Source organism: Neovison vison, chromosome 11 (genome assembly GCF_020171115.1).
Source record: "Neovison vison isolate M4711 chromosome 11, ASM_NN_V1, whole genome shotgun sequence".
In the NCBI taxonomy this organism is placed as follows: domain Eukaryota; kingdom Metazoa; phylum Chordata; class Mammalia; order Carnivora; family Mustelidae; genus Neogale; species Neogale vison.
The window spans coordinates 9,133,242-9,142,041 of record NC_058101.1 but is presented as its reverse complement, the minus strand read 5'-3'; the positions used below and the strand labels follow the sequence as shown (position 1 = coordinate 9,142,041).

General features: G+C 36.7%; 1 pseudogene; it reads right to left on the bottom strand.

Annotated features, from left to right (window-relative positions):
* Positions 1–6,176: 6,176 nt before the first annotated feature.
* LOC122889631 lies at positions 6,177–6,799 on the bottom strand (annotated as a pseudogene).
* Positions 6,800–8,800: the final 2,001 nt, after the last annotated feature.

The window sequence follows — 8,800 nt, the reverse complement described above, 5'->3', positions numbered from 1 at the left end:
AAGTATGGTTGACATAGAGTGTTATATAAGTTTCAGGTGTACAACATACTAACTCAACAATTCTATATCTTCCTCAATGTTCACCGTGATAAGTGTAGTCATCATGCAATGTTATTACATTTTGGACAATATTCCCTATGCTGTCCTTTTTCATCTCTGTGACTTATTTATTTATAATTGGAAGTTTGTACCTCTTAATCCCCTTTATCTATTTTGCTCATCCCACCACCCAGCTCCCCCCGATAACCACCAATTCTCTATATTTAAGAATCTGGATTTTTGCTTGTTTATCTGGCTGCCTTAAATTATATCATTCTAAGATTTTTTTAAAATGGAAGATGTAAAGGTTCTTTACAAGAAGCGTGTAGGTTAGCCTTGCAAGTATATTCTAGAGTTACTCTGCCCATTCCAGTAATGAAGAACAGGATATATGTGAGTGGACCTGTGTATTTTCTCCTCTCTCCCTCTTGCCACCTAAAGTTTATTCTGCTTGCTAAACATCTTGGACTCTTTGTTCTCATTAGTTTGCTTGGATTTTTTTAGACACAAAAATATCCACATGCACATGTACTTGTGTAACAACATGTAACAATAATAGTAGATATAATAATAAAGGAGTCTCTTTAGGTTACATGGTATGTGCCTGATACTTTCTAGACACTTCACATGTATTAAATCAATGAATCTTTTCAAATTAATGCATATCCCCAACTTATAGTTGAGGAGACTGAGGCGTACAGAAGTTAAGTAACTTGTGCAATGTCAAAAGCTACCGAGTGGCAGAGGTAGGATCATATCCAGACAGTCACTGTACTTAGTAACTTCCCTAGCTGAATATAGAAGTGAAAAAGTAAGATCTGTGTGGTCTACTTATAATATAACACATCCTGGGTTTTTGACAGCAGATTAGAGGGAGAAAGAATTTCTATAAGCTAAGCTTAATGTCTCTGGAATTGCTTCTCTAATTTGGGCGTACTATGGCCTCTCTTTGCAATATTTAAAAATAATTTTTTTTTTCACATTGGAAGAGGTAGAGTGGTCTTCCCAGGTAGAGAAATCTAGTATTAGAATCCATAGTTTTACTTACCACATTGTCCCTTGCAAAAATGTCTTTCCACTGATGTTTAAAATGAGCTTAGCAAAACATTTGAGACATAACACATCTTTCCTAGTGTTTCTGAAAATTATGTCACTGTCATATGTAAGTTAGTGATTGTTTTACTGTGTTTACCACTTGTGCTTTTCAGAGCTGTTAGCTGTCACCCACATTATAGAATGTTGGGACTCAATTGTTGAATCTCTGCCCATAAGATCTCCCTGACTGATAATACAAACACTGAACTCAGCATTTCTCTTTCTCCCAAAAGCTAGGCTACTCCCTGAAGGTCATTCTTTCGTGTGGACTTTCTGTAATTCATTTGCTCAGAGTATACTTTTCAATGAACATAGTTCACTCTTTGTTGATTAGAGTTGTAAAGTATTTGCTGTCCGCCTGAGTTTTGCAAATTATCTGTGGTAAAGGATTAAAGTGTAAACATCAGGTCATTGACCCTCAATGCAATGGATGGTCTGACAGTATAGTTTAAAAATCTTTAAATGAATTTATTGTTTAATACGTTGAAGGATTTCTTCAGGATACTTTGTTGTATGCAAAAGGATTTAGGAAACGATCCAGATGTGATTCTAAAGCTTAAGGGGTTGAATATTTCTCTATATTAAAATTTTAAGGTACCATGAATGAGTGAAAGTGCATATTACTTGTATCTCTATTTAGCATTCATAGCCTAATGTTTTGTATCATAGATTTTGTTTGGCCCATATTAGTTTTTTAATTTGTAAAATTGTTGTGAGAAATTGTGCATATTTATATTTTTGTGCTTTTCAAAAAGGCCCCAAATGAATTTTAATACAGTATATATTCTCAAGAAAAATTTTTGAATTAACTATTTGTCCAAATCAAGCATAACTATAAATCAATCTCATTTTTGCATAAGATTATCTAAATCTTAGGGTCAAGATACCAATTGCTTCCTCTATCAGAGAGTGTGGTGTGACTAATCAATTAATAGTTGTTCATGAAGATAGCCAAACGAGATTATACAGAGATATCCATTTACAATTCATGGAGCTACAGTAAAAATAGAAATTTATTATCTTTCCTATCAAGGTAAACTTGGTTTTGATCATGTCACATATATGTATAATCAATCAACAATTACTTAGTGAGTTCTCACCATATTTTCACCATATATTTAGCTCTGTAATGCTGTTGATGCAGAAATAAGAGAAGTAGAGACTCAAGACCTCTGCTGCCTTCAAGGTACTCATAAAGTAACAATAGCTGTCCTAACTGACAGTTACCAGCAACTGCATAAATGTTGGGGTATTCTTTCCCAGATTGCTACATCATAGACACTCCTGAGTTCTCCTCTTCCTCCATAGCCGTTAATGAGGTTTCCTCCTCCACCCTCAGACTTCTACATCTTATAGCACTGAGGTTTCTGTCCTCCATCTCTTCTTTGTCCACACTCTCCCCCTGGGCGATCAGATAATCTCACTTAAATCCATGCCTTCGGACACATCTCTGTATTATTTTTTCAAATTTTCACCTATAGCTAGGACTTCTCCCTTGAGTTCCAGATTCACGTATTGAACAATGATATTTCTACCAAGATATCTAACAGGTATTTCAAACTTAATGGGTCAAATGGCACCACCAATTACCTTCCTTCTCCTGTCTTCCTCTCTTCATCCCTTCCCTAAGCCTTTTCCATCTTCATAAGTGTCTCCATCATTCTTTCATTTGTTTAGGTCAAAATCTAAGATTCATTACCAAGTGCTACTTTTGCCTCCTACCTCACATCCAATTTGTCAGTAGGAACTGACAGCTCTACTCCTAAAATATATTCAGAATCTGCCCGCTAATCACCATTTCCTCTGCTAGAATCCTTGTCTAAACCACCACCATCTCTCGCCTGGGTTAGTGCCATGGCGTGCTGGTTTCCCCACAATTACTCTTGCCCACTGTGTTCTAGGACATCTAGACAGAGGTCTCTCTAAAGCTTAAATCAGATCTCGCCATTCTGTTGCTTAGAGATTGACCTATGACTTCGTGCAACAGCCAGAATTAAGTTCAGCCTCTTTCCTGTGGTCAAGAGAGCCCACATTCTGCTTCCTTCTGGACCTCATCTCCTACTCTTCTCTTGTTCACTGCACTACAGCCATGCCGGCCTCCTTTCCAGCCCCTCTAGAACCTTTTTTCCTGTGAACATCCCTTGCTTCCTGCCTCAATCTCACCATGCCTGTCTCTTTTTCATCATTTAGACTCAACTGAAATGTCACCTCCTCAGGCTGGCCTTGTCTGATACCCTTTTGTAAAGCTGTAGCTCTTCACTGGTCAAATTCTTTCTCAGTACCTGATTTTATGACCTTCAGCTTATCAGTATGTGAAATTAGCTCTTTATTCATTTATTTACTTGTTTATTTGTTGTCTTTCCCACTGGAATATAATCTCTCTGAATTCAAGGAATATGTATGTTTTACCCAATGCTCAGTCTCTAGCACCTAGAATGAAGGCTGATGGTGGGAGGCCACCAAAAAATAGTGGTTATGGGCTGTCTAACTGGTCTTTATATTCTTACCTTATTTATTTATTTATTTATTCAGTGCTATATTCTTAACCTTTAAATCAGAGGGTCCAGAGCCAATTATCTCTAAGGACTTTTCCAGTCCCATGATTTTGCTCTAGTGTCTTAAAATTGTATTGGCCTGAATAATGAGGACAGCAAAATGTCTAGGTTGAACCCATATTCTTAGACCTAGATCAAGTCATGTCTCTGACACACTGTCCTCAGAGCTCTCTCCAGCCCTTGCTATGTGGACAATTGCAGTGTCTCTGACAGCCAGACCGCGGTCAGAAGCATGCTGTTTTGTCTTCTTAGTTAACGTACTCTCATCTGTGTGTTTATATGTACAATTTCATTTGAACACTCTTTAGTATGAGACTTAGTTTATTTTTTCTCATGGCAATAATGAGAATGCTAGCTAAAATTCATCGAGTGCCAATTATGTGCTAGGCACAGTGTACACTTGACATGCTTTAATTAATTGAATCCTCATAGGAAACCCATGAATTAACATTATCCCCAATATGGAAGAGAGAAAATCAAGGCACAGAGAGTTGAAATAACGCTCTTTATGAAGGTATGATAATGTCTCATACACTATCTAGCATAGAGACTAGAAATCTATGAGAAATCTAATAGATGCCAGATATTCATTCAAATGATCTGATTAAAAATGAGAAAGAGAGCAAAAATATGCAGTAGCAATTCTATGAAGTGTCAGTACATCTCATCCAGAACACTTTTAGATAATTATGAAAAGGATACTCATTACCATGAGTACCTTGTTTTTTTTCTGGGGGCTGCCTTTGCTGTGGCTTAAATTTGTATTTATCATTCCAGTCCACTCTGCCTCTGCTTAATCCAGCATTTTTGTATCTGAGCACCCATCTGTCTTCAAACAAATTCCACAGATGTCTCATCTAACCTACTCAGCTTGAAAGGCAATCGTCAGTACAGTTAAACTGAAAACAAACTCAAACCTAATCTCCTAGAGGACCAGGTCTTTGTGTGGGTTAGAGGACTTTGTTTTTAGAGTTATGAAAGAGTGTTCTTTCTACGTGTCTTCTAGAAGTGGGAAAGCAGTAACTGAAGAGAATGTTGGTTCAGGTATTTTTGAAATTAAGCTTTGTATGACTGTTTTAAAAAGAGTAGAATTAAATAATATGAAATAGTGGAATCCAGCTTTAACGTTTTGTCAGATTACCTGAAATTTGAAATACTCATGGATATTTTAGTGCTGGGTGACCAGCATGGTAGCTGGTGTCTCTCTTCCTCTCTGGTTTACATGGTTACCTCTACCAACGATCTATCTTGCTGTTCTAGCCACTGGGATTATAAAACGCAAGGCCTGTGTGACACTTGGAGACCTTGTTTTAGGGGAGTGAGGAATAAAGCATAAAACAAAAAGGATAGATCCTCATGCCAGATTTTTACTGCTCAGACCAAAGGAAAACATATTTCGGCTGCCAGTGCCAAGGGATGTAGTTTTGTGAAAAGAATGACAGTTTTTAGGGACTATCAGTAGAGAAAAGCTGCTCTAGTTTTTGAAAGACATCATGGATTAGATCTATAGTTAGAATAAATCTATACATAGATTAGATCTATACTCTCCTGAATGAAGAATGCATGAGTTCATAATCCTTGCTTTGTTGCTCACTAACTTTTGACCTTGGGCAAGTTCCTTAATCTCAATTTCTTTACTTTAACTTCAGTTTCCTTATTTGCAAAATAGAGATAACAACGGTGCTGCCCTCTTAAGGCTGTTCATTGCTGAGGATAGGGACTGGCACATCTTAGGCACTTTGTAAATGTGGAATAAACGGCTGTCACTTTCCTTCTGACGTATTTAGCAGCGCTTAACAGAGTTGATACAGTTTGTTTGTTTGCTTGTTTAAGTAGAATCTGGGCATGGAGCCCAACATGGAGCTTGAATTCACAATGCTGAGATCAAGAGCCTATAACCAACTGAACCACCCTAGCACCACAGTTTTGATACAGTTTTAACCTAATGTAAATTAACTTGTGATTTTATTTATGAGCAATCATCTTATTTATAAAAAGGTGCAACAATATTTAAAATGAAACAAAATATCAATTTCAAAACAACATAAAAAAGTGAGTGTATTAAATCATACTCAGTTCATAACAGAGGAAAAAGGGAAGAAGAAGAATTCATGCTATCGCATGTTGCTAATATGAACTGGCAACAGAAAAACTTGGTAAAGGAAGGCAGAGGAACTCTATCTTTTAAGAATTAGAACAGAGACAATTATCATATGGTTTCATTTATTTGTGGAGCATAAGGAATAACATGGAGGACATGGGAAGATGGATAGGAGAAGGGAGTCAAGGGAAATTGGAGGGGGAGATGGACCATGAGAGACTGTGGACTCTGAGAAACAAACTGAGGGTTTTGAAGGGGTGGGGGACGGGAAGTTGGGTGAGCCTGGTGGTGGGCATTGTGGAGGGCATGTATTGCATGGAGCACTGGGTGTGGTTGCATAAACAATGAATTCTGGAAACTGAAAAGAAATTAAAAAAAAAAAAGAATTAGAACAGAGAGGCTCCATAATCATCTGGCATCCACTCAATGTTGTACCTATGGTTAGAAATGTACATGATGGGAACTCCAGGGATCGACCAGATCCTTCGTTCAAGGTCCTGGTCAGCTGTGGCCACCATATAACACAGTATAACACTTGCTGAGTTACTCTCTGTACTAAGCAGTCACCTGCATAGATTCCCTTGTGTGTGCATGGTAATCATTCAAATCTTGGATCCTTGGCAATCCTCAGAGCCACTCAATACTTCCGCCCCAGTTTCTCAATTTCAGCCATTACACAGTCAGTTATACAAGGGATTTACACTTGGCATAAAGACAGTCCATCATTGACTTTACTAAGTCAAGTTTGACTTTAATGGAAAAGTTGATAAAGTTGGTATCAACCAGGATGTGGTAAGGTCGGCCCAGCTTTGTGTTATATTGGAAGAATAAGCAGTAAGGATGTTCGGGGACTTCTATTTCCTTGAGGGCACTGGGATCTTTCTTTTCTTTCTTTCTTTTTTTTTTTTTTTAAGGTTTTAATCTATCCTTTTCTTTAAGCCTCTGATCTCAGAGACTAAGCATTCGCTTCAATAGTTGCATACTTCCTTGCTTTCTTTTGCTTCCCCATGTTTACGCCGTACTCTTCGTAACATGAGATTTTTGCATTTGTCTCCTTACCACGAATAAACATAAACTTTCTATTGCTATTATTTGCAATATTGACGATAAGCTCATGAACTTTTATTATGCTTTCATGGATATCAAGGAGTTGGTGGACACTGGACTGGAAACTGTTCATTCATTCATGCAACGAATAACTGTGGAGCACCTACGGCATGCCAGGAGTGCATGTGATTACTTACATGAACCTTCAGTCTTCTGGAGATGGATATTCAATAACCTTCCTTAGTGTTTTCCACAATATATTAACTTGGCAATTTTTACTCATTTGATTTAATTCATAGGTTTAACAACTATCTATTAAGTGTCTAATACTAAACTGACATTTTGTTGAGAATACAATGAATTGAGAAAATCCTTATTCTTATAAAATAATTAACATTTAATAAAACCATACAAATATAAAAGATATGACTAAGAACTAAAAAAGTAATAGAGATTATCAGAAGAGAGTGAAAAGAATGAGACTAGGGAGAGAATGTTCTGAGTTATGTTCTGAAGAGGAGGAGGATTTCTATAAATAGAAAGCAAGGGGCAACCATCATGGTGGGAGACAACCTAGCACGCAGATGCTTTGGTCTGGAAATGAACTTGCATTCTAGGAAACCAAGGGGATGACTTCTCCACACCTTGCACAGCCTTCTCCACACCTTGCATAGCCTTCTCACCTATACAGTGTTGCATACTTTGATATTTTGTAGGCTTGCAAAAATGTTACAGTGAATATCACTGACAATGGAGGAACTGACATGTAACAGAGAAAGAGAAAATATGCTACAGGAGACTGTTTCTTCATTTATTTGTTCATTTATTTCCTCATCCATTCAATAAATATTATTGAACACATATTATATGCAGATCATGTGTTATCCACTGGGGACATTGCAGCGATGGGGAAAGATAGAGCCTCTGCTTTTATGGATATTATAAACTAATCAGATTTCTGAATATTTTGAATACTAGGAAAAGAAGCCTGGAATTTATTTAAAATAAACTTTATAAGATTTTACGGAAAGGAAAATTTTAGGATTAACCAGAGTCGACAGGGACTTGAGGTATGTATGTTAGTTGAGTTTATCATAATAACTCAAGCATGATTTGGTGAGAGGTGGAACCAAAAGTGTGTAAGTGTCCTGGGATAAGGATAAATGTGAGATTTTGGAGGATAGATCAGACTATCTAGGGACAGATTGGATACTTGAGATTATTGAGAAAGAGATGTTAAAATTACTATCAGAGTATAAAATGCGTGACATGGAGAATTACGGTATAATAAGCCACATGGACAAAATTGGAAAAGAATTAGATTGGGAGTCCTGGTAGGAAAAATGCCAAATTGATTCTGAACAAACTGACATACTGAGCTTATTGGAAGTAGATTTTAAGGTGAAGAAAGGATCTTTAAGTGTTTTGACAGTGACCACAGTAAGAAGTACATTTTACACGGTGACCTAATATGGATGTATATAGCAAAAATTTCACAGAATAATATTTATCCTACTATATATAATGCACTCTGACCCACTCAATTCATTTTATTTTACTAAAAAATACTGGCCATGATACTCTAGATTAATTTCATGACCTTGTTTGAAAAACTGTTCTAAAGATAGTTGAAAACCAGTACCTTATAGTAGTTGATGGATTGCAGAAATTTCTGGTGATAAGGAACAAGCTAATATAGATTTAGGATTGTGCTATTAGGCATCAAGAAATAAGTTAAAGTTCGCAGGATATAGAAATTCTTCCTAGATGATCGTGGTTACAAATAGACTCCAACAAATGAATAAGTTAGTTGGATATACCACAGAGTATGGATAACAAATAATAATAGAAATAGTATAAAATATGATACTCTTTTCCTATAAAACATGTTTGAGTTTAAAAAAGAAAGATGTCTGTATTAACGTCTGATTGAGCCAGATTTTTCCTACCGAGTAAAGGAATG